Here is a 21,287-nt window from a genome sequence, read left to right as displayed (position 1 = left end):
CCCACCTCTTGACTGTAAACCTTGCGCCTCCATCTTTGGAGAAATGGAAGAACCACAAAATTCCCAGTTTTCCTTGCAAAGCAGGCAACATAGTCAAGGTTAGCAAGCCAATCGGTAGGAGGTTGCATGAGTAAAGTTGCCAAGTTGTTTTGCAGCAAGGACTCCAAAGAGAAGCTCACCAAGTCTGAAGTTTGAGGGGAGATGAGGCTCAATCCCCTCAAATCAAACTAACTTGGAGATTAGCCAAGGAGTGCCTTGAGACTGACAAGTAGGTCAAGATCAACATTTTGGGACTTCCACATCAAGGTTATGGTAAATGACCTCCAAAAAGAACCAAAGGCCTGAGGTCTGATTCCTAGATGTGTGGGATGAGTGTGCAAGGCTGTTATTAGCAGTTATAATAGGCATGACATTTGGAATATATGCCGTAAAACATTCCCTCCAGGAAAAGCCATTCTTACCACACTGAAAAGGGCCCAGCATCGTCAGTTTTCTTGTGTAGCCAAGGGACCTCGGGCAACTTATCTCTCTGAACCAAGGCTTCCTGGTTAACCATCAGCCACCTGCCTCTCTTTGCATATGTTGCTATTTGGCCTCCAATGCATAGTATACCCCAAGTTACAGTTTTTGCTCTCCTCTTCCACTGTCTCCTGTGCTAGGAAACCTTGAAAACTCTATCCCCGTTAGCATGTGAATCAAATGATAATTGAATCACTGCCTTATAATCCTCTAGTAAACTGGGAGATATTTAAAGGAGGGACAAGGCATCAGGCTTGGCTCCACCCTCAACAGAGCTCCCACCTAAGGATTACCCAATAAAGGAGTAGAAACACGGAATGAGCCAATGGAGAGGCCATACCCATATACCTCAAGTATTGTGGGAGTCTTGAGAGTCTACACTCAAAGGCCGGGGAACCAGGATGGTGTTCAAGCTAAGCCCTCTCTCTGTCTCACTTTCCATAAGCAGATGCACCACCCATGCACGTGAGAAGTTCACATGGAGACAGGAATTTTCAAAATGATCTCACATCCATATTGCCATTCTATGCACCACCTTTTGGGTAATTTTCTTGTCCTTTTCAGCAAAATGTTGGTTAAATGAATATACTTCACTGACTGTAACTTAAGGAAGTGAGGTTTTACTTTATTAATTTTTTAAAATAGAGAGTAGAAGATAATGTGAAGACCCATGGGCCCGTTATCTAGCATTAACAATTATAAAAATTCTTATTTTCTTTTTTAAAAGGAATTAAAAATTATAAATAAAAATAAATGTCCTGGATCCCATATCCTGCTCTGTTTTTTTCCTCCCCTCCCCCAGGCTCCCATAAACAACTGTCTTGTGGAATTCATTTGGCTCTTCCTACCCCATCTTTTATATTTATACACACATAGGACTCCATTCATATGTGGTCTTATTTTATGTTTTTAATATTTAATTTAAATGCTTTCATACGGGATGCCTGGGTGGCTGGGTGGGTTAAAAAACCTCTGCCTTCGGCTCAGGTCATGGTCTCAGGGTCCTGGGATCAAGCCCCACATCGGGCTCTCTGCTCAGTGGGGAGTCTGCTTCCTCCTCTCTGACTACTTGTAATCTCTGTTTCAAATAAATAAAAAAAATCTTTTAAAAAAATGCTTTCATACATTAAGTTCCTTTCATTAAACTTGCCTCTTTTTTTTTTTTTCATTCAACATTGCTTTTTGGAGACCTATGTATTTTATATATTAGGGCTTCTTCCCTTATATAAGCTACATAATAGTGCACTGAATGAATGTAATATATTTTACTTAAGCATTTTGCTACTAATGATCTCTAGACAGTTTCTAATTTTTTGCTATTACAACAATGCTGTGATAAGTATCTTTATAATGTCGCTTTGTGTACATGTGTAAGAAGTTCTCTGGAGCATATATCTAACTTGGCTGTACACAGGAAGAGGGTATGTACTTGTCTATATTTTGGCTCTCACATTGAGAGGTCTCTGTGCTTCCAAACTGAAACCTTCTGGTCTGACTGATGTAGGGTAAAGAAGAAACAAGGTGCATTTCTAAGGAATGTCTTTCCAAATGGGATCTAATAAGAGGATCAACATAATTACAAAACAGAGTCCAACCTGCCAGGAGAAGGATGAGCATCTATAAGTCCAAAGAAGATGCAATAATGGAATAATAATAAACTATTAAATTAAAAAATGAAATTAAACAATTTGCCTATTATTCTCTTAAGGTAGAGTGTATCTCAGGGGTTTCATTAAACAAAAGGATTATTTCTTGATGCTGACACAAGAACGAAAGCATAGGCTCTTCATGGTCCTTCCAAATAACTCATGAAACAGAATCAGCGTGGGAGGAGGTGGGGATCCCGCTCTGTACACCCAGCCCATCACAAGGCTCCTGATCGAACCATGCCTTTTCCAAGGAGACAGGTCCTCCCAATCCTTGCTGTCGTTTGGTATCTGAGCAGTACATATTTAGTGTTTAGTGAATATTAATAAGAAGTGGATTATTTTCCCAAAGCTGGAAAGTAACAATAGCAGAGAGCAGCCTCCAGGTAAATAAAGATGAAATTAACTCAGCCTAAACACAGGCAGGGGGAGTGGTGTCGATAATTTTCATATATTTTAATTAGGCAAAAATGCCACAGAAGCTTCTCCACTCCAAACAATCTCCTGTATGCATTTCTGTGATTAAAATCCTTGGTCCTTTTGTCCCATCTCACAGGTGAGTCCAAATACCACTGGCAGCAAAATCATATATCAGGACGAGAGAGGCACTCGGGTCAAATAGCAGAAGAGAGGTTTAATTACATTTAAAAATCCACAAAAGCATTTTCCTTCCATCCCAGATTCTCTCCTGTTCCCATCTCCGTCCCTTTCCACCAAAAACAGGATCCCGGGGCTAGGGCTGCCCCCCGGCATCTGTAACTTAAGCACTGACAGGTTATGTGGGATTTTTGCCAGAGTAATTATTTTTCAATTCAACAATAATGAGAAATTACCATGGCAACCACTTGTCACGTGGCACACATACACCCCCTCTAAAGAATGAAACCATACATAAAGCATCTATTTCTTGAAAAATGTGTTTTTTTATTAAAATAAACTTAAACAGGTCAAAGTGGAGAGGGTGTATGAAGGGGTCTGGAAACAGGAAGATGAGAAGAGCACTGACTTTTCTAGTATCTCGTGGTTCTAGAAAATAACATCTTATGACCCTTCCTCCTAGTACACACACACGGACAGCACTCTATTAATTTGTATCTTACCAGTTCGGTCACTCCCATTTTGTACTTGTCAGCTCACCTCTCTCAGAAGACACTGAAGAAAGAATGAGCGCACTCAAGGACAGAGACAGAAGCACACTTGGGTCATCCCTTGCTTTCCCGAAATTTCTTTGCCCGTCACGCTCCTGTATTGAGACAGGAGACAATAAAGAACCCCAACCTCGTGCCTTTCTTTTCATGGAGGCCCCCTCCCATTAAGGGAGAGCAGGTCACTTACATTCTCTAGCTGCAATAGTCCTTTCACTTCTTGAATCCCTAGCCACTTTTTCTTCGAACCATGTATCAAACGACTTTTATTCCGAATTATCCACATTTAATCATTGCAGTCAACAGTTACAGAGCACTGACTATGTACCAGCCACCATTCTGAACAGGTTGAGTAACATAAACCCTTGAAATTTCACAGACAACCTATGGGATAAATCCTTCCAAAAACCCCATGCTATAGATGTGAAGACTGAGGCACAGAGAAATTCAGTATTCGCTCAGATCACAGAGCTACCAGGTTGCAGGGAGTGCAAACACAGGGACCCTGGCTCTTGAGCTGGGGCTCTTATAACCACTCTACTATATTATGATGTCCCTTCATCCAAAACAATGTTCTTCAAGATCTTTACTATCTTCTTACTTGTTTCAACATCCAGTAGTGCTAAATGCACTGTTTGGGGCTCTCTCTTGAACAGAGAGCCCAAAGCAAGGCTGTCCACATCTGTGCAATTCTACATGAAAACAGAGGAATAAAAATGATAACAGTAATTGTGGGAGCATGTGTTGGACACAAGGAGAGCATTTGAAATCCTCTCTTTTTATCATGGGATTTTTTTTTATTATTATTATTATTCTCATGTCCCCGGGATTATATTTTTCTTTCTCCTTGTCATCTATGATTTTGTTCATTCTCGGCTAAATTGCATCTTATTTAACAAGAAACATTAGCTATAATTTTAACAGAAATTTTAAAACACCATGTTATCAAATAGTAAATTATGTGTCCCAATAGACCGTCTCAGGGTTCAACTCATAATTCAAGTCTTCCCTTCAGAAAGTGCACACAATATTTCACTCTTTAGGACATGTGGGTGCTGTCTTGAGAAAGAAGTGTATTAAAACAGAAAGACAAGACTTGGCATCTGGCAGATAGGGCTCTTGAGCAAAAGGTACGTCAGTGTCTTTCCCCTCAAGCACCTAGGGAAATTCATGCATTTCAATCTTCATCCTTGACCCACCAAATCATTAATTAATTGTGAACATCCAAAGAGAAATGTTATTTATGATAATCTAAAAATAATGACTAAAATGTACACATGTTTTACACACCCAAAGCTGAGCTTTTTGCTGCTGGACTTATCATAACTATGATGAAAGACTCATATTCTTTTAATTCCTGTAAGCCTTATGAGGGTAGGATCTATATCCATATTTTGTACATTTTGCAGACAGAGCACAAAATACCTGGCCAATATGCAACAAATTAGTACTTGATTTTTTGAGTATTTAAATTATATAACTTAACAAAATAAATATGTCTTTTATGAAAACCGAGCATATTTTCAAAACTCTGAAGAAAAGCAATAGTTGTCTTCTCTTGATGGTTGAACACTTCCACTGTCTTCTCCATTCACATATCTGGCACACAGGGGTATTAAATACTTAATATGTGAATCAATGAAAATGCTAAGAGTTTTGCAATGAATTATTTTCTAGTCTTCACAGCATCCTGATCAAATTGGTACAATTTAAATGAGGAAACTGATGCCTCAGGTGGTCACAGACCAAGTAAGAGGCAACACCGGAATTTGATTCTTAATCATTTTGATTCCTGGACATTTCATCCTAACCACAGAACTTCACTGCCTATTCTTATCTGCATTATTCTGGAGAGAAAGAGGACTAACGTTTTCTTCATAATTAAATTTTCTGTTTTCTACTCCAATATGGAGCCATGCACTCTAACATATGAAAAATAATATATGGGGACCCCATGAAAATCACTTTGAAAATGACACAGCAAGGCCTCACTCTAGAAGCAGGGGTCTCAGAGCACCTGGTTGGCTCAGTAGGTTAAGCATCTGCCTTCAGCTCAGGTCATGATCCCAGGGTCCTGGGATTGACCTCCACCTTGCCTCAGGCACCCTGCTCAGCAGGAAGTCTGCTGCTTTCTTTGTCTCTCTCCCCCACCACCCCTGCTCGTGCTCTTTCAAATAAATAAATAGAGTCTTAAAAAAAAAAAAAGCAGGGGTCTCATTGGTGGCCCCTCTGTGGTGGTGAGCCCTATAGCTCCTATTACATTACAGCACCCAGGTTCCAGGGGTCCTGAGACACAGCGTAATGTGATGAGGCAGCAACTTCTATGTCTTAAGAAAAGCTCATCATAAAATCACGTACAAATTTTCTGTTCCAACATAAACACAGCAGGCAGGAAAACATTTCTGGAAACACTTGAGAGATGCAAAAGCTTGTTTCTGTGACCTGCCCAACTGCATAAGAATCAAATGAAGGAGTAATTCATGGAGACACCACTAAACACTGGAAGAGACTGGGCCATGACTGAGGCATCAGGGAGCCACTGGAAAAGAAAATTCAAGTTTTTCCTTCTTCCTACTTGGGAAAAAAGAAAAGATTTTTGTTCACAAAGATAAATAGAAGAAAATGAGCATATTCAGAAGCTAGGTTTATCTTGACCATGGTTGAAGGTTCCCATTCTTTTCTCCATTTTCACACCTGTTTACCAGAGGATTTAGATTCTCTGTAATTTAACAGTGATTCCCACGCCTGTACCACGGCTCTCAGAATCTCCCTAGGACTCCAGAACTGTGGCGCCAGCTGCCTAACCAATTGCCCCACTGGGGAACCAAAGAGTTATTGCAGATGCAACATGGTGGAAACCAGCCCCAGCCCCATTTCCAGCCCCCACCAGGTTTCTTCTCTCCAGTCTTCTCTCTCTCAACGATGTAATGCCAGTTTCTCAGTCTCCTAGACCCACCTTTTAGGACACATTCTTGATTCCTCTCTTTTCCTAAGCCCACACTTCTATTCTGTCAGCAACTCCCATGAATCTACTTTCAAAATTCAATGGAACCCATGCACACTCCTCTCTCTCTGACACCACCGCTCATCTGGGCCTCCAGTAACTCCAGCCTAGACAAGAGTAATTGCTTCTTTGTCCTTCTCTCCACCAGGACTCTGACTTCCCTGAAGCCTATGCTCCAAGAGAGGCCTGTGTGACCTTGAAACAATGCCACTGGTTGCATCACTCCTGGTTAGAGCCCTCCCATGGCTCCTCATTGTTGCTTTCACCAGGGAGCACACTTAAGTCTGGACGTGGTCTTCCTTTCTGGCTTCAGTTCACTTCTGAATTGCGGATCCAGGCCCTTACCATAGGGACCTTGCTTCTACGCTGGGGTCACACTCCCGATTTGCCATAGGGCCCTTTGCATTAACTATTCCTTAACCAAGTGGATGACTTTGCTTTACTTGGCCTAGCTTTTTCTTCCTTGTCATTCAGATCTCAGCTTCCTCGTCATTTTTTAAAGATTTTATTTATTTATTTGACAGAGAGATGGAGAGAGAGTACAAGTAGGCAGAGCAGCAGGCAGAGGTAGAGGGACAAGCAAGCTCCCCATTGAGTCCAATGGGGGCTCAGTCTGAGGACCCTAGGATCATGACCCAAGCCTAAGGCAGCCACTTAACTAACTGAGCCACCCAGGCACCCTTATTCCTGGTCATTTTTGACCCTGCAATCTACAGGATCCAGCTCACTCTCACATCAGTCAATGTTTTTCCTCCAGGAAGCACTTATCACTAGATTTTTAAAATTTGTTGGGGTGCCTGGGTAGCTCAGTCATTAAGCATCTGCCTTTGGCTCAGGTCATGATCCCAGCCTCCTAGGATCGAGCCCCACATCGGGGCTCAGTGGAAAGCCTGCTTTTCCTTCTCCCACTCCCCCTGCTTATATTCCCTCTCCTGCAGTGTCTCTCTCTGTCAAATAATAAATAAAATCTTAAAAAAATAATAATAAAATGAAATGTTTATTGTCTTCCTACCACCTGGAAAATGCAAGTCGTTGGGCGCATAGTATCCTGCTGCCCGCTTTCCCACGGAACTAGGCACATATTGGGTGCTTCATAAACAACAGAATAAATGAATATACCAAGAATGTGCTAAACAAACAAGAAAAGAGAAAAGATAAATCTACTGAGGAGACCACATTAATTGCTTCCACAGGGTTGCCATTCCCAGAGTCAGACTTGTCATAGCCCAGTTGACTGCAACTACATAATAGAGTACCAGGAACTTACCAGAATCTTTATGCACTTTAATTTTTTAAATAAATATATGCCATGAATTAAAAGCATTAAAAATATTTATGCCCTTTGACTCAGTAATTCTATTTCTGGGAATCCATCCAAAGGACATAATCCAAAAATATGTAAATGCTTTATACACAAAAATATTCACCATAGGAGCATTCATAACAGCATAAAAACTAAAACAATGTGCTGCCCTGCAAGAGAGGAACGAGTCAAGAAACCATGAGAAGTCCACGAGAAGGAAAAGGAGGAATCTTTAAAAATAATGCGCGTCCATGGTTTATAATGACACAGAGGCATTCTTATGTTCTGATGTAAAAGGAAGAAAGCAAATGGAACACAGAGCAGGACAGCATGGCGGAAGTGGAGTGGAGAGTCGAAATGGCCATTCTAGAGATTCGGGGAAGGATGGACTTTTTGATAAGCAGGTTCGAAACAACTGGCTTTTCACATGGAAAAAATAAATAAGTTTGGTTCTACATCACATAACCAAATGTAAGTTCCAGATGGATTAAACATGTCCATGAAGAAAAAATTTTCAAGTCATTAGAAGGTAGGAGAATATTGCGTATGATCTCAGCACAAGGGAAACTTTTGTCAATAGCACACCACAAGGACAAATAATATGAGAAACAAGCCATCCATTTGAATATATCAAGATATAAACATACCATATGACAAAAGACACTGTAAACAATGCTATAATCTAGGTGACAGGCTGGGAGAGAGTTAGTAACTAGAATGTGTAATGAACTGTAAAAATCAGAAATCATGTTGGATCACTGCATCACACACCTGAAACTAATATTACACCATATGTGAACTAACTGGCATTAAAATAAAAACTTTTTTGAAAAATCAGAAATCAATCAAATATAAAAGTACAAAGGGTGAGAAACTATCATTCCCAGAAAATGGTCAATAAAGCTATGAAAGGATTTTCTATTTCACTTGTTATCAAGAAAAGGTAAGTTAAAATAGCCACTGCACACGCATGTCATTGTGGAAATATCAAAAAAGTGAACACACATGGTAGGTTCCTCTCCACATGGTGCTGGAGAGGTGGGGACATGGGAACTCGTGGATGGTGGTCACTGCTCACTTATCTTGGGTCCACAAGACCTGGGTCCACAAGCCCCAGGGCACAGGAGGCAGATTCCAGCCTGCTTACCCACTCAATACCCACCCTACTCAAGGATACTGAAACCTGACAAACTTTACCCTTTACCCTCTCTGTCCCTCCTTACCCCACATTCCCCTACTCTGTCCCAGTCACCTGTGTTCATTCAATAGGACTCCCACCCAAGTCTTGCCTCCAGCTGGAAGCCCCACATGCCTTCCACCTACTAAAAAGTCTCCATTTTATAGACCGAGATACATTTTTTTTTTAATTTTTCAACTCATACAAACTTCATGCTGACTACTCCTCTAGTACTATATATGTTATTTTATTTTACATGATGCCTAGTTATTATATTTTTCACGTCTTAGCAATTTGACTCCAGACTCCGTGGGCAGATACATTATCTCCTTTGGGTGGCTGTTTGTATTTCCATTGTTTACCTGGCACACATTTATTGTGTGTTTAATTATGAACTGAGCACTGTGCATTATCTACTTCAAGCATTTGAACATTTCCAGGCAAGCTACTGTTATTATCCTCATTTTACAGGTGGAAAAACCAAAGCTCAGAAGGCAGCTTCATCTTCCCAATCACACATCTGAAAAGTGCTGGAGACAAGTGTTCAAATCCATGTCATCTGATTCTAGAATCTGTCCCTTTTAACTGACAGGAGAGAGACAGAAAGGATTGTGGGAAAATATCAATAATTAGAGGTCATATATAAGACTTATGCGTGAATGTTCATGGCTTCATTATCCACAACAGGCAAGAATTGGAAACAATCCAAATGTCCATAAACTGATGAACAAATAAATAAACCAAATGTGGTATCTTCATGTGATGGAGTACTATTTGCAAAGAAAGGAGTGAAATGTTGATAAATGCTGTAACAGATACCTGGAAAACATTATGCAAAGTGAAAGAAGGCAGAAACGAAATGCTGTATATTGTATGATCCCATATACTGTATGTATTATATGATACCCTGTATCGCATGATTCTGGATATCAGAATATATAATGTATACACAAATAAATTTATATGTATGTATGACTCCATACAATATATGTAGTATCCGGAATGTTGACTGCACCACTTAGTAGCTGCTTAATCTCAGGCAAATTACTTAAGCTCTCCATGTCTGTTTCATCCCGTGTAGAGCTATCTCACCTCTCATTGTGAGGATTAAACTAGATAATGCATGGACCAGTGACTGGAAAAGAGTAAACATCCACTAGAGAGCACTATCGTTAAGTGGTGGGAAAAGTCCCAAGGCCAAGACTGCCGTGAATATTAAATAGGATTTATCAGTAATGCAGCTATGGTCCGACCTGCATACTTCGCAACCAGACAGCCTGGGTCTGGACACCAAGGCCAGCCCTTTTTTGCTCTGTGAGTCTGAGCAAGGTACTCAGTCTCTGTTGCTTTCTCTGTGAAGATGGGAACAATAATGGTAACTAATCGTAGAGCAGCTGCAAGGTTTAAATGAACTGATACACTCAAAAAAGAGCTTAGCACGGTGACTGGCAACCAATTAGCACTGGTTAGTTTTTGTCCATATAGTTCTGGCCATCAGTGTTAGCTGGCATAAAAGATACCCAAGAAAAAGTTCCCTGTTCTCAGAAAATGAATAATCCAATTAGCTACTTGGTTCAGTGGATTACAAATAAGACACCCCCCTCAGTGTATCTCCCTCACAAGACGGAAAACTCCATGAGGGTGGGATCACTGTTTTATTTTTCACTGTGTCCCTTGTGCCTTACATAATGCCTGCCTGGGAAGAGTGAGAGTACCCATCTATGAAAGTGAGTTTTCATGCAGCCTGATGGAAGCAAAGTCTCTATTTTGCACTCCAACCTCAAATCCACAGTTGCATGTGGTTGGGGCTAATTTGCATCTCAGTATCTCAGAAAGCTCTGCATTTAGCTATCCGATTTGCTTCCTTGTCAACTAGAGATCACAACTTGCAAGGCAAAGAGAGCTTTAGGAAACTGGTCTCTCTGCCAGCTCCCAAATTTTGTCCAGCAGCATTTTCACTTTCCCCCTTCCATCTCCATGGGAGGCAAGAAACTGGGTTCTAATTCTAATCCTGACACTTTGCTGGGTGACTTCAAGCAAATACATATCAAATAATCTGACAAAATATGCCTAGACTATGTGCTTACACCTCAGTTTCTCTATTTGTCAAATAGAAGGATGGTTCTAAGGGTACTTTCAAAGGCATCCTTCCAGAACACTGCTTTCTTCAGGGATGTATTGTTCACTGAAAGCATCTGCCCACCGTCCCCACTCTTGCCTTTAGGAAAAACATTTTTGGTGGATCTTGATTTGGGCTAAAATGGAGGCAGCATCACTACCAAAGGAGACAAAAGGGAAGATTTCTCATGCCAGCACCTTCCAGGATTCAAAAATAGTCTCCATATGGATGGCAAATGGATTTCAACCCAAGTAGCCTTTCTAATGAATTGACAATGGTTACCTAGGATGCTGAATTCATTCATACCTGCAACAAATACGCAAGGAGCACCTACTGTGTGCTAGATGATGTTCTAAGCATTAATGATAAAGCAGTGACCAAAAGGGACACAAATTTCTGTTCTCATAAAGCTTAAATACTAGTGGATGACAAACAATAAAATAATAAGTAAATGAAATATATCATTTATTAGAGAGAGGCAGGCTCACAGGAGAAAACCAATAGAGTAGAAAATGAGAACAAGAATGAAATATGGGGGGTGGGGTACGTCTGGGCGGCTCAGATGGTTAAGCATCTGCTTTCAGCTCAGGGTCCTGGGATCGAGCCCCATGTTGGGCTCCCTGCTCAGTGGGGAGTCTGCTTTTCCTTCTCCCTCAGCCATTCTCCTACTCATTCTCTTTCTCTCTCTCCTCTCTCTCTCTCTCTCTCTCTCTCTCTATATATATATATAATAAATAATATGAATAAAGTATAAAATAAAAATAAAATAAAGAATAAAATTTTGGGGTGCCTGGGTGGCTCAGTGGATTAAGCCTCTGCCTTCGGCTCAGGTCATTACCTCAGGGACCTGGGATCCAGTCCCGCATCGGGCTCTCTGCTTGGCAGGGATCCTGCTTCCTCCTCTCTCTCTCTGCCTGCCTCTCTGCCTACTTGTGATCTCTCTCTGTCAAATAAATAAATAAAATTTTAAAAAATAAATAAATAAATAAAATAAAGAATAAATTTTAGGTAGCGTGACCAAGGATCGCCTTGAGGGGAATGTCATTTTGGAGCAAGATTTCTCAACTTCATCATTACTGACATTGGGGGCTGATGGTTCTTTGTTGTGGGGGCTGTTCTGTGCAATACAGGATGTGTAGTGTGGCAGCATGTGTGGCCTCTACCCACCGGATGCCAAGAGTACCTCCCTCAGTTCTAACAACCGAAAAGTGTCTCCAGACACTGCCGATAGCCTTTAGGTTGAACATCACTGGTTTAGAGTAAAAACCTGAAAAGAGGGGCTCCTGAGTGACTGATCTGCCTTTGGCTCAAATCATAATCTCGGGATGGGATCCAGTCCCGCATCAGGCTTCCTGCTCAGTGGGGCAGTCTGCTGTTTCTTCTTCTGCCTATCCCCCCTGCTCGTGATCAAATAAATAGATAAATAAAATCTTAAAAAACAAAACATAACACCTGAAGAGAGAGCCACAAAGAGATCCGTAAGGATCCTGGGCAGGCATTGGAAGCAGAGAGGTAACAAAGCTGGCCTTAGTCCCCACCTATGGACAACTTACATCAGACAAAAATCTTCTCAAGTATCTTTGCCCTCAAGATGGGGTTTGGCCAGTGTAGGTGAGGAAAGAACAACAGCCCCCAGCCCAGAGATGGGAAAACCGTGATGTATTTAAAGCATTGAAAAGAGGGCATCTGAGGGCATTGGGATCCTGGAGACAGAGGCCCAACATGAGCATGGTGAGGGCATGGGGTAACTCACTACAAGCAATGAGACCTCACCTACAGTTTGAAGCAGGAAAGTGTTATGATCAATTCTGTGTTCTCGGATCCAGGGACCTCCTAGGACAAGGCCTAGTAACCTCCATTCCTGACTAGCTGTATGACCTTGGGTGAATTCCTTTGCCACACAGGGCCTCAGTGTTCTCCCCTATAAGCCTGGGGATGGGGAAAACAATAGAATCTCCTTCATGGGTTTCTGGTGAGGGTCAACAATGTGCAAAGCACTCGGGCCTTGTGACGGGAACACAGAGCACACGCCAGAAACTCTTAGTCTTGATGAATATCATTCTTAAACAAATGTTAGCTATTCTTTCCTTCCCTTTCTTTTGGAAGCTTACCCATGCCCCAGTGGTATTTAATGCTAGGTTAGCTTTCATATCTACCCTCCTCCTTGCCCTACCTCCTGCCCCTCATCCCTGCCCCAGGCCAGCACATGCCTCTGCTCCCAGGGCCCCGGTTTCTTCCTTCTACTGCACCACCTGCCTGCCAGCTTCTCTGCACACCTGGTCTTTATGTTTATTTATCAATATTGGAAACAAAGGCTTCTACTTGAGAACTAATGTCAAAGAGGCCTCCTTCTTGCTTCAATACGTTAAGACCTTCAATGTGTATGCAAATTCTCTGTCCTGTCTTGAGAATGTCTTCTAAAACAATCAGCTGTCATCTCTGAGGGTCAGGAAACCAAACCCCACCCACTGAACACCCACAAAAGACATTGTACTATGTCCTTATCAGCCAGGGAATACTGACCTGATTCCCCTACAGGTACAGCCTTTCTTCCCAGTGTATGGCCCAGAGAATTTCTACTAGACAACATATGCCAGAACTTCCCTTCCCGCCCCTCCCCCAATCCCTTCCCCTCACCACCTTTAATATAGCAGCACTTCCCTCCTGCCTAACTGCGAATGCCTGCTTCCAGCTCAGAGCCTGGCACTCAGCAGTGCCCCCCTCCACCCCATCAACATTCGTGGAGGGGCCGAGGCACACTCAGTTATGTCACATACCACATCTTGGTTCATCCTTACACCATGCTAGTAAAACCTACAGCACAGATAACCAGGGCTCAGGCAAATATCAAAGTCATAAATCACATGGGAATCTTGGACCTTCCAGTGGCGAAATCTCTGTAGTTTAAAAGGAAGTGCCATTTGCCAAAACTTTAAAATACATTTTAGATTCAAAATGTGCAACATGCATTTATATACAAAAACATCACTTATACGTTCCTAGACTTAGAGTTATCACGATAATGTGGTGAGAGTAACAAACTAAATAACTAACAATTATTGAATATTTTCTTCAGGCCAGGCAGTGTGTTGAGCCCTTTACAGAACTGTCTCATTAAATTCTTGCAACATTCCTAGGAGGTAGATGTGCCCATGTCCAATTTACAGATGAAGAAAATAAGATTCAGAGAAGTTAAATAATCCAACCGAGGCCACTTAACTAGTGAATAGCAGAGGCAAAATTCAAATCTAGGCAGTTGTGATGGTTAATTTTAGGTATTGATTTGGCTGGGCCACAAGGTAGCCAGATATTTGGTTCAACATCATTCCAGATATGTCTGTGAGGGTGTTTCTGGATGAAATTTGAATTGGCAGATCAGGTGAAGCAGATTGCCCTCCTTCGTGTGGGTGGGTCCCACCTAATCAGTTGAAGACATGTACAGAACAAAAAACCTAAGAGAAGACTCCACCTGCCTGACTCATTGTATTGGGACATTGATCTTCTTCTGCTCTCAGGCTGGAACTTACACCTTTGGCTGTCCAGCTTCTCAGGCCTTTGGACTCAGACTACAGCTACATAATCAACTGTCCTGCGTGTCCAGCTTGTCACCTTAACCTGGAGCTCTTCGGACTTGTCAGCCTCCATAACTACATGAACCAATCCCTTGTAATAAATCTCCTTATATGTACGTGTATATACAATCGGTTTTGTATTTCTGCAAGGCCTGACTAATATGGTGGTAGACGCCTAAGCTCTAGGTGTTATCATTCTCTGGATTAAGTCACAATAGAATTCCTTTTACTCCAGGTAGGGAAGAAGCATGAATCATCAATACTCTGCAGCAAGGAACTCACTAAAGCACTTTATTAAATGTAATTTGTTTTGTTCCAACATCTCAGAAGCAGCTTTTTCCCCCCATGCTCCCTTTTATTTCAGGAAAATATTACAGATAGAAACAGAGAGATGGCTCTGGATTTCTAGGGGTTTGGTTGGCACTATATATCTGGTACTCTTTGCATGGATGGCCTTGGACAAGTCATTTCACCTCTCCAAGTAGGTAAAATGTGGATTACTCACACCTATGTGTCCCAGGATGCCATGAGGCTTAAATGAGATCAGATATTGATTATTTTTAATTTTATTCTTCCCCAAACCACAAAAACATTAGCAAGAGGAACCAGTGGCTTCAGGAGTAGTGCCCCATGCAACGTAGATGAGAATTCTATTTAATCTGATTCTTGTCCAGTCATCTTAACTGAAGGCTAAAAATGATTCTGCAGTAATAAAGGGAATTATAATGCACAATTGTAGAAGCTTGGAGAGCAATTCCAGCACAGAAGCAAGCGATTATACATTGCAACAAATTAAAAACTCAAAAAAAGGGAGGAGAGGGAGGAAACCAAAGACCACTCAAATCCCTTAAGAAACGCTATTTAATAAAGCAAACTCTATTTTCCATAGAATTCCAATCAAGGAGAATGTTGGCTCCTTGGAAGCAATTAGAGACATCTATGATTTAATGAAAATGCAAAAGCCAAGGACAAACAAAACAACTGTATAGCAAGAGGCCACTTCTCATATCCCCGCCACCAAACCACGGCACATAGAAGAGCTGAAAAGCTTGTACCAGAGACAAACAGCTAACATCAGCTAACATGAGAGGCATAATCCCCCCCAAAAGTCAGGTCTGCCTTGCCTTTTGCCAGAACACAAAGGAAATGGAGCTTTAAACAAAGCCACGTTCGGGCATAAATACCACAGCAAGTGAGGATGGCTTCCATGGCTGGCCATTCGGACCTGTGATCTCATGAGGAGAAAATGTCAGGTCTGGCTTCTCCTCTCTTTGGCCTTGGTCAAACCCTAGACCCATTCCTTCTGCAGGATTGGGTCATCCTTGGGACTCCCCTTTGTCAGCCATAAACCTCAAATGTAATTTTGACTTTTAAAAATCAAATATAATTTTCATTTTAAGCAACTTTCCTTCACTGCAGTAACATGTAAGTCACTCTCCTATCACTGAAACTCTTTGGGGTTCAGAGGAAGAAGAAGGAGACAAATGTGTCTCCTGACATGACCCCCTGTCCCTCAGCCCCCACACCTTGCTCACCAGCTTTTTATCTGCTCTCCAAATACCATGTGGTAACTTCTATTTCCACGTATCAGCATTTTGCCATTTCCTCTGCCTGTAAGTCTTATCCTCTATGCCTCTGAAGAACTGAATCCTCATTATTTAGGTCTCAGCTCAAATGTTGCCTCCTAGAGAGAGACCATTCCTAGCACCATCTCAAGAAACTCAGTTGACTCTTACCATGTTTGATCTTCTCCTGAGCACTTACCACCCTCCCAAACTAGCTGCACTATTAATACATCAGTGTGTTTGTTTGCAGGTTCAACCTGCCCCCTTCCTAGATAATGAGCCCTGGAAAAACAGAAACATGGACTTTCTATTTGTTTATCATTGTGTCCCTCACACAATTCTGGCACCCAACAGGCATTTAATACCATCAGTAGAATGAGTACGTAAAATGGTGGGTGGCTTGGAGTTCGAGTCTTTGGAAAGACTGCTTTATATTATTTGTTGGTTAGTTCAATATTGTTGAGTGTCGAGTTTGTTCCAGGAGCTGGGGCTAGAGTGATGGATTAAACCTGGGTCTCTGCCCACAAGGAATTTGGAGTAGAGGAGAAAGAGAAGGAAGCAGCCCATCACAGTAGCATGTAAAGTGAAGAACAGGTCGGGGCAGACAGCAGTGGTAAGCACTTGACATTTGTTAATGCTTCCTGGCCAGAGGAATGTCATCCCTGAGGTCCTCACTGGTAAGTAGGTAGGTGTATTAGTTTTCTGTGGCTGCTAGGACAAATTGCCACACATTTGATCGCTTAAAACCACAGAAACTTCTTTCATAGATTTGGCATCTGGATATCTGGAATTAAGGTGTCAGCAAAGCTGATTCCTTCTGAGGGCTGGGAAGAAGAGTCTTCTGTGCTTCTCTTCTAGCTTCTGGTGGTTGCTGGCATTCCTTGCTATCCCCTGACTTGTAGCTCTCTTACTTCAATCTCTGCCTCCATCTTCACGTGTGCTTCCACCTGTGTGTCTGTCTCTATGACTCTGTTTTCATCTAAGGGCGCCAGACAATGGATTTGAGCCCATCCTAATCTAGGAGGACCTTATCTTAACTAACTATATCTGCAGAGACCCTATTTCCAAATAAGGTCACTCACTCAGAGATTCCAGCGCCTGTCGTGACCGAAATGGGTGGGGGGTGAAGACAACACTATTCAACCCAGCACAGTTGACTACACCTTAGTCTTTGATTCTGGAAAACATGTTTACTTTCATGAGCACCAGATGTCTGATGGATTTAGTATGACAGAATTTTACTCTCTGCTGAACACATGGATATGCCAAAGTGTGAGGAGTGACCCACATACTTCTCCCCCTGATCTAGTCGATGTACCAGAGGGGAAGAAGAACAAACTAGGTCAGTGGCTGCCGGCTCTACTTTCTGCCATGCTTTCTCTCCTCCAGCCTCTCCAGCTGAGGGCTCAGTCTTACACACCTTAGCTTTATTCTCAAACTCAGCAGACTACTCAGTTCAACCAAGGCAGCCATACAAGCCCAGTGAAGTCCTCTCTCAGAGATACCCTGCAAGTAGACTCATTCTGAAGCAGTCAGGGGAGCTAAAGAAACTGCCACAAATTGTAGCTACTTCTGTGTGGCCCCTGAAATCCTGGCCATGCCCCTGCTGCCTATTCTTGCTTTTAATCTTGGTTCCTGGTCTTTTGCTCTCAAATTCCTCCTAGCCCATTCTTTCGGGGCTTCATTACAAGACACAGTTGCAGTCCCTCTCAGTGATGGGAACAGAGGTTCCCAGAATCCATATTAAGGGCCAGTCATTGAGACAGCCAACTGGATCCCTCAGTGGAGAGGGTCTCAGTCACCTCTAAGCAACCCAACCCCAGAGATTTCCAGGAAGATCCACAAAGGGGGACTCAGTGAAGAGACAACAGAAGTAGAAATCAAACAGCCCAGAGTCCAAATCTGAGCTCTAATCTTTATTAGACATTTCACTGTAGGTTAGTTGCTTAACCTTCATAGTGGCCATTGACTCATTTATGCCAATTCCTACCATATAGGATTAAAATATGCATAAATTAAAAAAATAAGAAGTCATTTGGCACAGTTCAAGACATGTGGAATATGTTCAATAAATGTTTTGGAATTGCACTAAAAAAATTGGAATGCCTAATATAGAGCTAATAAACCTGTAAGGGGGAGGAAAAATATACCAGATTGAGGTCTGGAAAAAAATGTATATTTCATTATATACAAATATATTTTGTTCTTTCATGGCTTGTGCCTTTTTGTTCTTCAGGTAACTTAAATATCTACTCCTCAGGGAGGTCTTATCAAAAAACTTTACCAAAAAAACGATATCTCTTCTCTTTTTACTCTCAGCCCATTTTCCTCATATCACTTATACAATTAATGATTTTGTTCATTTGTTTTATTTGTTCATGTGTTTATTATCTACAGTTTTTGCTGCATGAGGGTACTAAGTTCATCTTGCTCTAATCCCAGTGTGTGGCATAGAGCAACATACTCAATAAAACTTGTCAAAAGAAAGAATGAGGAGGGGTGCCTGGGTGGCTCAGTTGGTTAAGCATCTTCAGCTCAGGTCATGATCTCAGGGTCCTGTTTACCCCTCTTTCTCTGCCTACTTGTAATCTCTCTGTCAAATAAATAAAATCTTAAAAAAAAAAAAAGAAAGAATGAGGAAATCAGTAAGTTCTGTCACAGCAAATAGAGAAGTTGCCATATTTTTATTATTTAACTGTTTTGTTAAAAAAAAAAAAGGAAGAGCGTTGTGCATTTTGAAGAAGAAAATGAAAGAAGTCAAAGTAATTTCTGCTAGTGGGATTATCAAAGAAAATTAAGGATGTCAGGTACTAGTATATAATCTAAAATAAGCATCCAACAGATGCCTAAAATTCTTGGACATTCCAAGCCATTGGGTTTTCAGTAAAATGAACTGAAGGGAAGACATCAAGGGGGCAAGAGGAACATTAGCTTGCCCTATTTCCTCATTTCCCTTGGCTGCTGACATTAGGACTGTTCACTACCTGTGGACCCTAAGTATTAGTCTCGTTAAAAACAAAACAAAACAAAACAAAACAAAAACGGCCTTCAAACACTTGAGGATGCAGCCATGTTTCCCATGGTCCTTCCTCTTCTTTGAGCCAATCATCCTCGGTCTTTCAACTTTCTCCTGTAACTGGGTTTTCATATTCTCTCATCATCCAAGATGGCGCCACTAAAGTGAAACAGACATTTAACTTGCCACCAGTCTCCTTCCGATGTAGGTAACAGTGTGAGGAAGAAAAGACAGGCACATAAACCCAGGCCATCCATGCTTAGCAAGCGCATTTAGATTTCCATAAAGCCATAAAAGGTTTCAGATGACACATTTGCTTCAAAAACGACAGATTCTTAAATGAGAGAGATTTCAAGAAGATCAGACATCCTATGGTGCACTTAGGGAGGGAGAGCAAATTGCACAGCCATTGCTCATCTGAGTAGCAGTGAGAAGTCCTGCCAGCAGCAGCACAAGTTCAAATCCCTGGGCCACCTATGCCAAGTTCTGCAAAGAGATTCCCCTCCAGCTCACTGCCCCCCCACAGCTAGATCGCCACGCTAACTCATTCTTCCCGTTGCGTTTCCCTGAAAAGGGGAACATGAGAAAGATAGAAAATGAGCTTTGTGAAAACCATGCATTTGTCCTGAAATTTTCCTCCTCTGAGTTACAGGTAGACAATGAGATTGAGATGAAAGAGCACTGACCTGGGAGTCAGGTTCTTTAGGTCTAATTTTAGAACTGGTAGGACCCTTAGAAATGAGCTAATTCAGGTCTCTCATTTTGTATTAGAGGACACTAAAACTTAGGCTACCTTCATTATGTATTTATCTGTGTGATCTTGAGCAACTTGCTAAAATTTGCTGGTCTCAATTTCCTAATCTGTAAAATGGAGATGATAATGTTGCCCTCCCTTAAGTAGTTGTGATAATTAAATTATATGTGACAATGCATGCAATATGTCTGGGTAGGGGAAAAAAAAAACACTCCATAATAGCTAGCTCTTACTATTTTTCATTTGGCAAATAGTTACTGGTCTTCTGCTATGAGTCAAACACTGCTCCAAATAATGAGGACACAGCTAGAAATGAGACAAACACTGACCTTATCCTGCTGGAGGGATATGTGAGGACAGACATTAAAACACAAATTCATAGACACATTACAGCCTGCTAAGTGTTGGTGCTTAAGATCATACACCTAGCTGCCGGCATTCCTGAAACTAGAATTCAGGTCAATCGGTTTAGAGAGTCTTAATTTCATAAGTGATCCTGTCATCCATCCCACCTTCCTCATCCATACATACTGAGGGAGCTCTGTGAGTTATAATGACAGGTGTTATGAGAAATCCCCTCTCTTCATATTTGATGGGCCAGCTATGGACTTAGTTCTGAGAGCTCTCCCTCTAAAATGAGATGTGGACCATTTGGAACAAATTCTGTGGACCAGGATGGAAAAACAATAGTTCATAAGGAACTCTTTGGAGATGAAAGGTGGATTGGAAGGAGCTGTGGTTCCAGAACCAAACACACCTTGTTTTAACCCAAATTTGACTATCCTCATTACAAGCTATGTGACCTTTAACCAGTGACTGAAACCTGCTAAGCCTCAGTTTCCTCATCTGTAGATTGGGGCTGGTAGTTCCCACTGCACAAATTTCAATAATTGCCAGCTATTGTTAGGAAGGAGAGAGGAGGGTAAAAATACAGGGGTTCAACACAAATCATATCCCTTCTCAATGCAAATCCCCCCAGTAGCTTTCCAGTCGATGTAGAGGACAAAGCACTGTCTAGAATAGCCCATGGGCCCTCAGCAATCCAGATGGTCACAATCACTTCTTTCTCTTCATTTCCCTCTACTCCTTTTCTCACACTCTCTACTCCAGCCATACCTCATTATGCCTGCACACACCAAGTACAAGGCACTATGGTGCCTTTGAACTTGCCACCTCCTGTAGAAGGCAGGATATCATAATGATTAAGAACATGGGCTCAGGGTGAGATCCCTGGGTTTGAATCCCAGCTCAGCTACTTACTTAATGTATGGTTTTGGCAAGTTATTTAACCTCTGTGTTTTAATCTCCCCATCTGTGAAATGAAAATAATACCACTACTCCCTATCACATAGAACTTAAGCTCTCTATAGGGGCAAAAGGGAAATAAGAACTAATGCAACTTATTGAAGAGTTTCTAGCTGCTGGAAGGTCCAGCCAATATATGGTACCAGCACTCTGCACACCTTA

At 41.7% G+C, this 21,287-nt stretch overlaps 1 protein-coding gene across 10 annotated transcripts in view; it reads right to left on the bottom strand.

Moving 5' to 3' along the window:
• The window catches only part of LDB2 (LIM domain binding 2), a 368,234-nt gene that overhangs the window by 238,246 nt on the left and 108,701 nt on the right, over positions 1 to 21,287 (bottom strand). The window lies entirely within an intron of this gene.

Source organism: Lontra canadensis, unplaced genomic scaffold, assembly GCF_010015895.1.
Source record: "Lontra canadensis isolate GAN:19392208 unplaced genomic scaffold, GSC_riverotter_1.0 scaffold1, whole genome shotgun sequence".
Taxonomy (NCBI): domain Eukaryota; kingdom Metazoa; phylum Chordata; class Mammalia; order Carnivora; family Mustelidae; genus Lontra; species Lontra canadensis.
This window is presented reverse-complemented; position numbering and strand designations above follow the sequence as displayed.